Here is a 16,120-nt window from a genome sequence, read left to right as displayed (position 1 = left end):
AGTTTACACACTGAGGATAACTTGGTCAGGCGTAAGCTCTTTGTGGGAATGGAATCCAGGGAAGGCGGTTGTCTTGCTCTGATGTTATGCTAATTACTTCCTCCAGTGTCTTAAACAGGATGCTGATTGTTCCATTTCACAAGTTGTAATCTTGTCCTGAATAACTTTTCTTAGTGTGATCATCCACCATATTTGTACGCTTCCTCTAAACACTTCCTTAACACAAAGAGCAGTAAAAAGAGCAGTTGTTTATCTTGCTATAGTATTATGCTAATGACCCTAATTAGCATATTAACTAAGATTCCGAGGGTAATGTGAGCATATTCTCCCATTACAACATAAACACAGTGCTTAGAGGTAACACTGCCATTCTCCTGTGGCTCAATCATTTCCACCTAAATAACTAATCATCAACCTGCCGATGTCAGTTCCACACGTGTGACCACACTAGTGACATGCACGTGCAGTGATTGCATGTGAAAGCAAACACTGGTTGAATATGGAAAACTACTTCATCTGTTTTAATGATTTTCAACAAACGTGTGTCTCCTATTGCACAGGTTGGAGTGCCTTGCCTCACCATTCACACATTCCTCGGAATATTGTCACTTTAAATCCTCGCTTTACCTTTCTCCTAGCGGCCACCAACCACACCAATGCACTCCCTCAAAGCAAACATATCCACGACATTCCTTCCTATTCTTCCACCACGACAGTGGGCGAGAAGGTGGGGAGAAACACCCTCTTGTGCTCTTAAAACTTTGCACCTGCAGAAAGCGTTGCCACGGCTGTAGGAGTCAGCAGCAATAGGGACACATGGAGGAGGGAGATTCTAGGGTGGAAAGGGACGATGTGAGAAGGGAAGAGTGAATGGAGGTACAGTCCATCATATTTTTGCATCAGATTTTGGGATGAAAAGTACAGCACGTGTTTAATGTTTACTGTTATCACTATTGCGTAAACGTATTAACATGAAATAAGAAACATTATTCCAAGCTTCACGATCTTTACTTCATAAAGAACAAAGACAACAGTAGAGTCAATTTAGTAAGAGGAAAGAAGTGAAGGTTAACAAGTCGCGAGTCACCCAGTGTTGAGTTAGCGGCAAGGATCTGAGGAGAGGAGATGGCGGATGATGATGGAATAGAGAAAGGAAAGATGAAGAAGAGAGATTATTGGAGATACTTTTGGCTGGATGCCGGAAGTTGCGAGGAAAATTGGATCTGATAAAATTCTGACATTCCTCATTTATGAAATTTTTTGGGTGAGTCGTAAGTGTATTTGAACAGTTATGTGGGTGATGATGGTTGTTGTTATTGTTATTATTATTATTATTAATATTATTATTATTATTATTATTATTATTATTATTATTATTATTATTATTATTATTATGAACAGAAGAACTAGTAGTAGTAGTAGTAGTAGTAGTAGTAGTAGTAGTAGTAGTAGTAGTAGTAGTAAATAGTTTAAAACATAATAAAGCTGCCCGTCTGAAGCAGCGAAGCAGCAGTTATAAGAATAAACAAATCAAGAAGAATTATTTCATCGCATGGAGGTCAAAGGCTTGTACGCCAGTGTTGAGCAGGATGGTGATTATCAGTGTTGACTTGCTCTAAGGGAGTGCACAAGTGTGATGGATGATCGCAGAGGGAAACATGAACCCGAACAAGATTACAGCTGTGAAATGAGATGATTAGCATTTTGTTGAGGACACCGAGGAGCGTAATTAGCATACGATTAGAGCGAGGCAAACACCTTCCCTGGATTCTACAGCCACAGTAAGCCTTCGTCCTGCCAAGTAATTGCTATTTTTAATGCATAAACCAACCAAGAACAAATTGCTTCCAACACAGGCGGAGTAAAGTCCACACGTAATGTTTCACCTCTGTTCTCGTTCATTATTGAAGAGTTATTTGACTTGGGACTGATCTAATGATTCTATTTAAAAATCTTACGTCTTTACGGCTGTGCTTATAGGTGTTTTCTTTTGCAGTTTACATTCTATTCCTATATTTATTTATTTATTTATGTTATTTATTTTTTTATTTTTTTTGTGTGTACAACATCGGGAGGGTTACATGTCTGTCATTACCCAATTCTCTCTCTCTTTCTCTCTCTCTCTCTCTCTCTCTCTCTCTCTCTCTCTCTCTCTCTCTCTCTCTCTCTCTCTCTCTCTCTCTCTCTCTCTCTCTCTTTCGAGTACATATGTTCTCAGTATGATTGAAATAAAAAATCTGGTGTACATTTGAAACCTTTGTATGCCTGCATGTCCGTTGTTAACACCCAAAATGAAAAAAAATGAAGACTTTGCAGCGCAGGTAATGGCGACCATCACTGACCACTGAGGTGATCTGAAGGAGCACATGCCCACCTCATATGACGCACCAGCGCTAGTCGTGGTGTACATGTACGCAGTTTATCATTCAACTCGTATTTGACTATTTTAGTAACAAATATCTAAATTAAGATTTTCTGCAAGGTACGTACACGATGTTCCCTGCTAGCACGGTACGGAAGAAAGGCATGGACAGGGAGAAAGCTTTCCATGCTACTTATGATTCATTGGTTCATTAGTAATAGTTCCGCACATACCCTCGTGACAGACCTTGTTCCTCTGGCTCAATTCACACTTCTTACTGATTCCTATGTGATCTTCCTCCTCCTCCTTTATTTATTCACCCGTTTATTTATTTATTTATTTATTTACTTGTGTATCTGTTTTTTTTTTCTCCAGCAAGATGGCTGAATGCAACGAGAATGTTTGCAGAACCTGAGATATCCCTTCTATCCATAGGTACAAAGGGCATCGAAGGTTCTCACCTAATCTTCCAGACATATCATAGCATAGACTTGTATTTTCTTCATCAAACATATTTTCTTTGTCATCAAACGAGATAGTAGGGATCAGTAAGTCTGTTACTGTTGTTTTCCCTTTGTAAATTCGTTTAAATATTCCTCTTCCTTCATTTCCACCTCTTCCTCCTGCTCCTTCTCTACCTCCTACTTTTCTCTCTTTCCTTCACCGCTGCTGTCTCCCCACAACCAGAATCCAATCATCCGGATTTTTGTTCGCAAGAAGGAAGTAACGAGGGACTGATGAGGGAAAAAATAGCATTTTCAAGAGAAGGCAGTTCAAAATAAAATTTAAAAAAATTTAAATGAAGGACAAGTTGACAGAAGATCAGGACAAAGAATGTGATTTGGTAAGTATAAGTTGGCAGCTGCTGGGGTGGGGGAGGAGGGGAGGAAAAAAGGGTCACTTAAGTTTCTGGGAATAGTTGGTCTAGTGTACTAAAGCCATGTAGAAGTTTGTAGAAGCACTTAAAACGTATGAACATTTACGAGACGAACATTAAGAGGGGGAAAAAAAAAAAGAGCAAGGATAGGAGAGGTGTATCAGGGGACTGAGCTCCAGTGACTTAGCAGACGAGACTGTAGGAAGAAGCATTTTCGTACTCGTAGCCTTAAGGATTAAAGTTCTTATACTACAATGGTACATACCGTTAGGGAAGAATGTCTCAAGGAGGGACTGCGTAATTTAGTAATAATGAACTGTATTATACTAAGTTTAGGAAAATTCTCTCTCTCTCTCTCTCTCTCTCTCTCTCTCTCTCTCTCTCTCTCTCTCTCTCTCTCTCTCTCTCTCTCTCTCTCTCTCTCTCTCTCTCTCTCTCTCGCTCTGTCTCTCCACTCCAGTCTGTTTTCCTAGTCTCTGATAAACAATATTTACCTTTTTTCCTTAATTAAAGGACGTCAGTGATGGCAGGCAGGTAAGTTAGTTTACTTGTCTCTTTCCAGGAAACCTTTATTGCACAGAAGGCAGGAGGGAGTAATGAAGCGGCGCGGCCAACAGGTAAGCGAGCAGTACAAGTCATTTACATAAACCAGGCTGCGGAATCAGAGTAGAGACTTGCTTCTAAACTTGATTCTCTCTCTCTCTCTCTCTCTCTCTCTCTCTCTCTCTCTCTCTCTCTCTCTCTCTCTCTCTCTCTCTCTCTCTGTCATTAACATATATCTGTGTGTGTGTGTGTGTGTGTGTGAGTTTATAATAGCCGAACGCACCACACAACAAGAGTGTGTTTAATCAAAGCCCTATTACTATATAAAAACAGCTTTTAGCAGAATAATTCCCACGCATCGTCGTCCTCCCACACGCCTGCTGCCCACACACACACACACACACACACACACACACACACACACACACACACACACTACCGATGCTAACATGACATTATACCACCCACGAGTTTTCATTTATATATATTTTATTCGTCCAATACTTGTCCTCTGTGTTTCTTTTTATGTATAACAATGCAGCGCCACTACGGTCGCTATCATATGGATACACATACACGCAAAGAATTATCCACTCAAAATAGAAGAGCGCACACACGCACACACACACACAAAGTCGATATAACAGTTTTATGGCTTCATGGAATGGGAAACGGGACAAGAGAGATGGGATGTGGACGAGTGGGCGGAAAGGTGAGACGGTAGATGGAAGGCTGAATGTCAGGGGTTTGTTGCCGTGGATGTCTGGCAGATGGTAAAGATTGAAGGGAGGTCGGAGGGAAGTGAAAAGAGAGAGAGAGAGAGAGAGAGAGAGAGAGAGAGAGAGAGAGAGAGAGAGAGAGAGAGAGAGAGAGAGAGAGAGAGAGAGAGAGAGAGAGAGTGCATGACTAACAATGTAGCAGCGAGTTAGGACGGGTTACAGTGCAGCATTTCATAGATGTAAAAGGTGTGTTCTTTTCTATAATAAGTGTCACGTCTCTCAGCTGTCTTCCTTTACTGCCTGCTATTGATAATTTTCAACACGTGTGAGAGGAGATGGCCGATGACCTAAAAATGGGGGGAAATTGAAATAAGCTAAATTGCTACTCTATTCCCCAAAATATTAGAAAAAAAAAATGCTCAAAAAGGCCAATTTAGTTCCGGAAATATTTTCATACTCCTCCCTCTAAAAAAAATATGATCGTAGGAAAGGAAAAAACGATACAGGCAGAGCTTTCCTGAATTTACCAATGCAAAGGATGAAAGTGTAAATACTGGTTGCATTAGTGAGATAGACGGAATAGAAAAAGTAGAAATTCTTGTGCAGCGATGCCGTGGATAGAGAAAGTATGCAGCTAGCAGCTACAGAAGAGCAGCAACCGTGGAAATAACGACAGAAAATAGCAAGAGATGCAACACTGCGGCGGTGCGTCAGGGAATGAAAACAGTCAATTCCAGGAAGTTGAGTTGATGAGGTGAAAAGCTTTTGACTCCATCCTGCTCAGTAAGGACTCTGACCTGCTACGTATCTTCTCTTTCATGTCTCGCGTCTTCACTGGAACTTTCCTCCTTGGACGCTTCTTTTTTTTTTTATGGAACGATTCTTACCCTGAACTCTTTTTCTTTTCTCCTTATTCTTTATCCCTTGATCCTTCCTGAACTCATTTCCTGTGTTGCTTTTCCTTGCATACCTCTTCAATTCCATCACCGCGGCACCACATGACCCCGTTGTTGTCAGAGGCAATTCCCCTACTAACCAGAAAGTGACATAGTTATTAAAGATTTCTGTTGCATATTCTGAGGCCACAGCAAGCCATGACAGTAAGGGAAGGCAATTTCTCATCACGTTTCACCCATCGTGGCTAAAGGGAGTTGATTTAGAAATCAGGCATTCTTAAATTTGATTTATAAAACGTTTGATAAAGTGGAATCATTTGGAATTTCATTAAATTTTCAGTAGCATAAGGACAATGCGTCATACTGTGTTCGTTTAACTCGAAAATTGTGCCTTGATGATGGGAGAATGAGACGGAGAGACAGAAATACTGGTACAATGCTGCTGTTAACACTAACTACTACACTTTTTCCTCAAAATATTATATTATGTTACAAGTTTAGAGTTTAACTTTGAAAGGCACCTCTGACGGGAAAATAAAATGGAGTGGACTGAATATTTTTAGTATTCATGCTTTTACTTTCGCTCAGTAAAACAGCGTAGGTTGAGTTTTTTTTTTTTCATTTCTAGCTTTGTTGTTCTTGACCAGATCACCTCTAACATAAAGAAAGAAATGTTATGCAGTTATCAACACTCACTGGGCTTAAAACACGGACAAAATCAAAGTCCCACAAAGAGTAAAGTCAACAGAATATAGATCCAAAAGTCTTGTAATCCTGAAGACGTGAAGGAGAGTAAAACCGCAAAGCAACACCTTCATGAGTTTACCAAATACAGAACGGAAGTGCGTGAAGATATCGATCAACTCAAGCCCTCGTGAGATGCACCGCCTAAGAATCACGGTGAGGCGGAATTTTTTAAAGTGTACACCGGAATAGCTTATGCTTGGTAAACTCTTCAGATTTATAGATTAAGACTTTGGCGAGGAAGGAAGGAAGATGAAGAAAGAGAATGAAGCATAGGTGTGTGTGTGTGTGTGTGTGTGTAAACCGCCTCTATAATTTTCCCCTTTAAATCAGAAACCTAAACTAGCACAGCACACCATTAACAAAATATAGACCGACCATCAGACCACAACCACAACCACAACACAACCCCACGAGACCCAAGACACATTGCCTCCCACACACACTCCGCCCACAACAAGCAAGGTGGCAGCTGTTCCACTATGTGCACGCCCACCACTCTCTCCCGCCCTTCAAGTAATCCGATGCTGCCTTGCGTCCATCACTGCCACGGGAGCTGCTCACACCGTAACCCGCGTCTTGCCTGTTATTCATAGTCACCAACAAGGGGCCGCACAGCCATTGTTCACGATTTCCATCCGTTTTCTCCTCCTCCGCCTCCGCCTCCACCTTCATCAGCCATGTCCTTGTCCACCACACACACATACAGAGAGAGAGAGAGAGAGAGAGAGAGAGAGAGAGAGAGAGAGAGAGAGAGAGAGACGCTACACTACGTACACCATGGCTGGGATTCACTAACGCTCACAACTTAAGTTCGTATAAACAGAAAGATAAGAAGTCCGTACGAATTCTCCCATAAGCGATTCACTAACGTTTCTCAAGTCCACCATCTTGGAATATTTTCTTCTTAGCTGTGTTTCACACTTCTGGCGTTAGTGCATTGTTGACACTTTTTACTTCAGCCAATACCAACGCTTTTTGTGATATCCATCACACACGTGACTGTGTCACTCCCGAGCACTGTCACGGGAGCAAGCTTGCTTGCTTCCCCAAATAGCAGGTAACCTTTAAAAATTGCAGCCAGTACTATAAATAATTTGCAGTGAGTATATATGGTGTTCAAATTACTCAGAATGAGAAGGTATATCTGATGAGAAGGGTTGAGATTGGTGACAGAGTAAAAGAATATCGGAGCTAAGCAGGTATGGGTGACCAAACTGCCCACTGATGAATCTCCGGCTTGAGTCCACAAACATCTCCCACAACACTCTGGAAGCTTCCACTTGTATAGAATGGCAATGTTGTAAGCACATGTATGTGGGCAAGGGTGGCATGCGATCTCCTTGTCACACAACCAATATTTGTTGGTTGCAGCTCGTCTCTCCACTATTTTCCTCCGTGGAAGACTGTCATCATGCATCTTAACAGGGTTTAAGGGATCTCTGACCACCCTTTCCTTTCTCTGGACACTGTCATGTGCTAATGTCACTTGTATTTACATATTTCATTCTTCTTTTCTTCTCAGGCCAGTCATGTACTAACTTGTACCACTTGTATTTCCATATATCAGACTCCTTCCTGTAATTCCATATTTCAATCTTGTGACCTTTGGCTTCGTCAGTATTTATGTTGCAGGTTATGTATTGAACAAAAGGCGCTCATAGATCCAAGTTACGAAACCTTATGGGGCCCTGAAAACTTCTTAACTTCTCAGCGATCTAAGAAGTTCGTAAGTGTTTAGAGAATCGCCCTTAACATAGATACGAATTTCTTAGGGACTTAAGAACATCGTAACTTTTTAGTGAATTCAGGCCCATTACAAGAACTAAAACCATAGGTCTCCCTGATGCCTTTATCGCGTAGTGTACAAAGAATCGCGAGGGAGGGAGTGTCTGGGGAGTGGTTAAGGCGATTACTCTCTCCCTACACCGAAGATCTCTCCTCCAGGTGTATCCAGGTGTATTGTATGCTTTTTTGTTTGTTTGTTTTTACTTTTCCACTTCCCTCTCATTCTCTCCATTTCCGTCTCTCATTTCTCTTTCCTTCCTTTTTATTGTTAAGTATTTATCTCCATTTGGTTGTGTTTTGTTGTGGTTTCTTGGAATATATATCTTTCGCCTCTTCCTTCTTCTCCTCCTCCTCCTCCTTCCAATCTCTCTTCCGGACCTACAGCCTCCCTCTTCCTCCTCAATCACTGTGTTTTTCCTCCTCCTTTAGTGTTACATTCATCTCAATCTCTCCTCCTCCACTTCCTCCTCCTCCTCCTCCTCCTCCTCCTTCTCCGCTTCTCAATTTCCAATCTCTCCTCTTGAACAACAAGTAAACGAAAACTCTGAGCAAAATACGTGGATTTTCCCTCCTGTGCTTCCCCTTCTCTTCCTTTCCCCTCTCTTCCTTTCCCTTCCCCTCGCTTTTCGTTCCCTCCGTCTGGTCTCGTTTTCCTTGCTGTTCCCCTCTCGTGTCTTTCCTTTCCCTCTCTATCTTCTATTCCTTCGTTTTCTACAACACTTTCAACTCTTTTTTTTACCTTTCCCTTTTCTTTTCCCTGCCTTACCTCTCTTCACGTCTCGAATCTTCCCTCTTTCTATCTGTCTATCTATTTGTTTGTTTATTAGTCAATGAATCGATCAGTCTGGCAGATAGTCAGTTAGTCTAAGTTTCAACCTATCTCATTACCTATCTATCTATCCGTTTATTAGTCAGTCATTATTCAGTGAGTCAGTCAGTCAGTCTGTCTTTTTTTATATCTATCTATGTTTGTGTTTATCTATCTACTAGTCTATCTAATTATCTATCTATCTATCTATTTATCTATATCTCTCTCTCTTTCTTACACACACGCACACACACACACACACACACAAAGCCGGCGCACAGGTGCATCATGGGAGTTGTGTTCAATGTGCAAAGTTGAACCATCGGGGGAACGTATGAAGACGGGGACCCGAGATGGAGAAGAAAAGGGAAAGAAGAAAGAAAAGGAGAGGGGAAAGAACAGGATGCACCAAAGAGGGGATGGAAATGGAAGAGGATTAAGATACGGGAACAAAATGGAAACGTGAAAGAGAGGAAATCTATTTGAGATGGGGAGTGAAAAGTGTTGCCATTTTTTTCTTCTTCTTTTTCTCCCCTTTTTCTTTTTTTCTTTTCTTCTCTTCTTTTTATGATCTTTTTTCCTTTTTTCTTTCCTTTTTTTTCTTCTCTTTTTTCCTTCTTCCCTTTACTCTATCATTATCATCATCATTATCATCATCATCTTTTTCCTTCTTTTCCTTTCTCTTTTCTTCTTTTCCTTCTTCTTCCTCTTCCTGTTGTAGTATCAAGTTTATATTGTATTCCTGCCTGTGTGTGTTAACGTGTGTGCGTGTGTTAGTGTGTGTTAGTGTGTGTGTGTGTGTGTGTGTGTGTGTGTGTGTGTGTGTGAAAGTGCAAATGAAACTTCCTTCTTCACCTCTTCATTCTATACCACCTGCCTGATCGTCTGCACCTGTTAATTTCTATCAGTGGCTTCATTGACATTAACTTTCGCATCTTTCTGGTGTATTTTAAAGCAGCGTTATCAGAAGGAAACCCTCACTCACTCACCGGTCGTCACAATGCTTGCTTGACAAATGCCTTCCCTTTGCCGAACAAACTTCTCTACTGGTGACGGAATGTGGCGATAAAGACAACCGTATATAATATGATAACACTTTTTTTTTCTTTTGCACACACACACACACACACACACATACTTACAGCTCCTCTCCATGCACTTCTAACATTACCAGTTACCTATGAAAAAAAGATTATAGAGCAGCAAAATCAAACAGAAAAACTGTATGCATGAATATATAAGGTAACAGTATACTAAATTTTATATGGCTTTTAAAATGCAGTCATATTATAGATTCTCGTATTATCCATTGCTATTTCCACCACAATTTCACTTCACCCAAGGAGCGAGCGAGTCTGTTTCCCTGCCACGACAAGAAAAACAACACTTAAACCCACAAAAAATATATCCCATTCATATTCATTACGCAAAATGCGACACGCCTAACCCGCCACACTACCAGATAAACACGACAATTTAAGCTCAGGCATGATGGCTGTATTGTGCTGCGCTGTGGTGGTGGTGGTGGTGATGCGAGGATACGAGAGACAAGAGGGCCATAGGTGCTGAATATTGGTGGTGTGGCGGCATTAATGGTGGGTGGAGGGAGCAGTGATAGCAGAAGTAGGGACGAGGGTTATGGTGAAGGATCTAAATATTACACAGGATTACGAGGGATTACAAATGATGGCAAATACAGCAACACATTTTTAAAAGGCTGTTTGGGAATTACTTGCAATTAGCTGATGCATAGAGATACGATAGTAAAGCAAATATGATCGTAAGTAGAAAGATCCTGACTAACAATGATTGACCCTCTAATTAAAGCAAGCAGTTCAATACGCCCCGTTCAAGATTACGATTAAGCAGTGCACCAGCTTGCAGGAAGAGAGAGGGAGCGGGCATGTTCCGCTCTAATGACTAAGGGGTCGACCCTTCGCTAACATGAAGCACAAGGATGCCGAGGTACAGTCATGGTCAGTTGTCAAGTATCATGCCCCTCTCTCCCTCTCTCTCTTCCAATGCGTTTAGTCTTCTCCCTCAATGTTAAGTCCTCTGATCTACTTAGAATCCACCAGTGGTCAGGAGATTGTTAGTAAATTAGAGGGCTTAACATTGAGCAAAACACAAAACAGAGTGTAAGGTAACAAAGTCCAGGTAACTGATTCTGACCACCACTGTACATAGTCTGGCAAAGTAACTGAACCAAACTGACAAGATTATGTTAGTAGCAAAAGGAGGCGCTCAACATTATTCTCCGTAAAGACATCTGAACTCTTACTAAAATCCCCAGACAAGCAGTAAATTTTAAGAATAAAGGGGATCATGCTGTTTAATCACCGATATCTCTTCTCTGGTCCACTGTTTCTTTCTCAAGTTTGATTAAAAAAAAAAAAAACAAGATTTAGCTACTGACACAATACTTGAAAAACACGCACACCACTGATAAATGTGATTGTAACCCCTTCAGTGTGCAATTCAGCATATTTCACTTTATTCTGGAGATGACTAAAGGGTTATATGGAATTTATGATGATATGCACTCTGTAAGGGACTAAAAAATATCTAGTAACCCATCCAGTACATATAACTTTACTTACTCAATTCTAGAAACTACTGGCTACCGGAAACTTTTTTTTCTTTTTTTATGTAAGGGGAAACTCTGGCCTAGGATAAGAAAAAGTTTGAAAAAAGCCCGCTGAAGGTGTCGGTCTCCAAAGAGTGCAGTCAAAAGGGTAATGATTGATTGTGACAAATACATGAAATACTCCAGGGATAACTGTAGCACATATACCCACTGAAGGGAGGGAGGGAGGAGGAGGAGAGGAAGAAGAAAAAAGGAAGAAAAAAATAAGAAAAAGAAAAAAGAAGAAGAAGAAGAAAATAAAAAAAAGAAAAAAGAAAACAAGAACAACAACAACAACAACAACAACAACAACAACAACAACAACAACAACAACAACAACAAACAACAACAAGAAAAACAAAAACAAGAAAAAAAAAACAAGATTAATTAAGGTGACGAAGACTAGATAACACAAACCCACAGAAAACACAACCACAGCCCAACACAGCAGACCAAAGGAAGCTGAAGCATCGAGTTCTTTGCTATGGAGACGCACGTGGCTTGTTTGTCCTGCGTGGATGCGGCCTTCTCTTCCACATACTTTCATTTCAAGGGATTCATTACCTCCGCTGACGAGTGTTTCCTGATGATCGCATTAATTCCAGCTTCTTTCAGCCAGCGTCAAGGACCTCCACACCTCGGTGACTCCACTGCTGTAAATATTGTAAAGGTCTCTGAACCAATAATGTGCGATACTTTTCTTTTCCTTTGTTATTGTAGTTGTTGTTGCTGTTCTTTTTTCTTTCTTCATTTTTCTTGTTTTTTTCTATTCTTTTGTTGTTTTTTTCTTCCTTTCCTTTCCTTTCTTTCTTTTCTTTTTGTTGTTGTTGTTGTTCTTCCTTTCTTTTCCTTTCTTTTCCTTCTTGTTTTTAGTTTTTTCGTATTATTTTTTTGTTTACTACTTTTCTTTCCTTTCTTTCTCTTCTTCTGTCCTTTTCCCACCAAAAGTACAAAAAAAAAGAAAAAATATATATACGGGAGGCGAGAGTGTGGATATTTATTAGAAAAAAATAAATAAATAAAGACAGTATCAGTAATAGATGATGCACTTGGTGGTCTACAGGAATCGACACGCATTGCTGTCTCATACCGTGTGATATACCGCTACTGAATCCCCTTGTAAACATCGCCCGAGTAGGCAGATTTACATAAGACTGCCTGCTGCGTTGGTAAATACTGGTGGGCCGTCCTGAGGATGTGGAAAGTCGACTTGTAACAAAAAAAAAATGAGTTACAACAAGAGTGAGGTCATATAGCTTAATATCATATCTTTTTTTTCTTTTATCGGAAATACCTCAAGTAAATAAACTGTTGAATTGGGATTATACTTTGAAAGAATTTGTTTCAGACACTCCACTAAATTGAGTCACTTCGGTCAAGTCACAAACGTTATTCCTCTACAAAACGACATAGCACGGCCTCTGAAACCCATCGCAGGATTACAAGACAATGCTGCTTCTCCCACTGTAGTATTATCGTGAGTCACTATCCGGTATTTGGAAACGGTTCAGTCTCTCTTAAAAACTCTATTCAGTGGCCACAGGGATGATAAATAAGGTTCTCATGCACGTGTTTGCCAGTGAGGATGCAGAATACTTACTAAGCTATCGCCAGCATTATGAAAAACATGATTGCCAACTCCAATAAACTCCACAAAAGCATGTTAAAGCGAGATTAGACCCCGAAACGTTTCAGAATACGAACCAACATTATTCAACTCGTTACCTTTGGGTCGTGAGCTGAGCAGAATAACAGAGAGCTAGTCATGTCCTTGTTACATCATTCCTACAACACATCGTTCCCACAAGCATCACCAGTACAAAAAGAAATCCACACCACGGCTCAAGGAAGCAGTATGTCTCAATCCAACCATACATCTTAACATACACACATCACATACTTGAAGCCTGCCCCACCATTACGTATGTGGGAGAGAGAAACCTTGACAACGATCCACTTCTCTTTGATGTAGCGGTCAGCCAGCCCGCCAGCACCTCTGACATGCGAGGCACCCTTGACCGCTGGCTGGCTGGCTGGCTGGCGGGGCTGCTAACAAGGTCAAGTGCTTGGGGGAGTATGTGATTTCAAGACAGCATGTGTTGCGTGTTGGATCTCTGGTCTGGTAATTTGTGTCTGATTATTTTGTGGATAGCTTTGTTTTTTATACTGTTAGCAATCTTGTTTTTTTTTCTGGGTTTGTCTCTTCTTCCTTTTTATTCTCGTTTTCTCGTTTTTCTTTTCTTTTATCGCTCTATATTTTCTTTTTGTTACTTTTTCCTCCTCTTAATCCTTCTAATCCGTCTCCTCCTCCTCCTCCTCCTCCTCCTCCTCCTCCTCCTCCTCCTTCTCCTCTTCCTCCTTCTCGTCCTGTTTTTTTTCTTCTTTTTCCTTTTCTTCTCCTCCATCTCCTCTTCCTCATTTCTTTCAGTCCTTCATCTTCCTCTCCTTCACTCTTTCATTCCTTCTACTCGAGTCGTTTCTCTTCTCCTCCTCCTCTTCTTAGTAATTTTCTTCCTTCTGCTTCTCCCTTTCCACCTCTTCCTCCACTCCCCCTCCCTCACACACTCTCCCTCCTCCTCCTCCTCCTCCTCCTCCTCCTCCTCCTCTTCTTCCTCCTTCTCAGTGACATATTGCTTCAGTTCTCACTTGCCCTGCCACATTAAAGCCTCTTTCTGTATGATGTTTTTAGGTATAAATCTCTCTCTCTCTCTCTCTCTCTCTGGAGCAGTGAGCCCTGACTCTCTCCCTTCTCCCTTCCAAATATATACAAAAAAACACAGCAAGGGGAAGGGGAAGACTTAAATCATAAACTGTGAATACATGCTGTTGATTCTCGTGTTTGTTGTTGTTGTTGTTTATGGTGGTGGTGGTGGTGGTGGTGTTTGTGTTGCTGTTGTTGCTCTTTTTTCTTTTTTTTCTTTTTTGTTTGTTGTTATTGTTGTTGCTGTCGCTGATGTTTTGTAGTATTGCACTTCTTGGTGGTGGTGGTGGTGGTGGTGGCATGAAGGGAAGAAGCACTGTCTCACCTACTTTTGTTTCACGTCCTTAAAAAAATAAGAATGCCCCGAGGATTCTATATTCCTGTGGCACGCGTACCTCTTGAATAACCACAGCAGAGGGTTACAAACCACCACCACCACCATCACCACCACCACCACCACCACCACCATCATTCTCACAGTTCCTTTCTCGTCATTACCACCACCACCACCATCATAACAATTCTTTACTTTCCAAAACCACCACCACCACCACCACCACCACAACCACCAAACAACAACAACAACAAATGATTTCTCCTCACCATAACCACCACTACCATCACTACCATCAGAAGCACAAAGAACGACAATGTCATCACCAACACCACCACCAACACCACCACTTATTACATGGCACAGTATCACCACCACCATCATCACACACACAACCATCATTATCACCACCACCACTACTAGCATCAAAAGCATCACCAGAAATGAACACACCAGCACGTCAATCTAAGTACAATATCAGAGCATATTTATAAAGTTACCACCACCACCACCACCACCGCCAACACCACTAACAACAAAAACACCTCATCCTTGCCCCAGGTTACCTCCCAACACCTTTTCTTCAAGAGGAAAGCATCATAGCGCCACCAACACCACTAATGCTGCTACTACTACCACCACCACCACAACCACCTGTAAACGTTCCTTTCTATTTTCTTCCTGTTTTCATTCTCCCTTTCTTTGCACTTTATTCTTAACCATCATCCTATGTCTAAGAACAAAAATAAGAAGTAACCACATTTTTTTTTTCGTTTTTTTCATGTGATGTCACAACCACGAGAAAATAAAATATGAACGCCCATGCGATTTTAAGAAGAGGAAGCAAAAAAAGAAAAAAAATAACCTAACAAAGTAAGTATTCTGATTGAATACTGCCAGGCATCTCTGACATATTGCCCACACACACACACACACACACACACGACATTATGAAAGTAATAATAACCAACAGGGAAGCACACAGGAGGAGGAGGAGGAGGAAGAGAAGGAAGAGGAGGAGGATAGGAAGAACCTTAAGCCTTCACCCACCTAAGCCATTTCCTCCTCCTTCCCTACAATCCTTCAACCATAATAACCCTTTGCCTCTTCCTACGCCTAGCACAGAGAAGATGGAGAGAAGAGAATGAAGGTGAGAGGGGTCGAGCGAAGGCTGGAGAAGACGAGATGAAGACAGGAGAGAGGAGGTGGAAGAGTGGAAAAAAAACATCGAGGGAGAATGTAGAAGGATGGAGAGAAGAGGTGGAAGAGCTGAATGATCAAAGAAGAGGATGAAAGGATGGAGAGAGGAAAGGGAGAGGAGGAAAGAGCAGGAGGAATGAAGGAGAGATGGAGGAGTGGACAAGGTGAGGATAATTACGCCAGCAGGTGGTGAAACTGGAGGAAAGGAAGAAGTATACAGCTTTTTCTCCCTAGTTAATGAGATAATAACATTAAAAACTCCATCACTGCCCACCTACCTACCTGCCTACACACACACACACACACACACATACACACACAAGACCTCCACCTACATTACCCTTACTGTTGACTATCAGAACTCTTCCAATAAGCAACAGTAGCAACATATTACACTCTCCTTTTCTTTTTTGCACAGTAGATATTTTTCTTTAATACTTTGCCCGATGTAGTGTAATAAAATCAAAGTCTAAAGAGTGTTTGTGTTTGAAATTCGCTGGTATTCACTTCCTTTCGCCTTCC

The sequence above is a fragment of the Scylla paramamosain genome, chromosome 17 (genome assembly GCF_035594125.1).
Source record: "Scylla paramamosain isolate STU-SP2022 chromosome 17, ASM3559412v1, whole genome shotgun sequence".
NCBI lineage: Eukaryota > Metazoa > Arthropoda > Malacostraca > Decapoda > Portunidae > Scylla > Scylla paramamosain.
The sequence above is the reverse complement of the archived record's forward strand: the minus strand, read 5'-3'. Positions refer to the sequence as shown.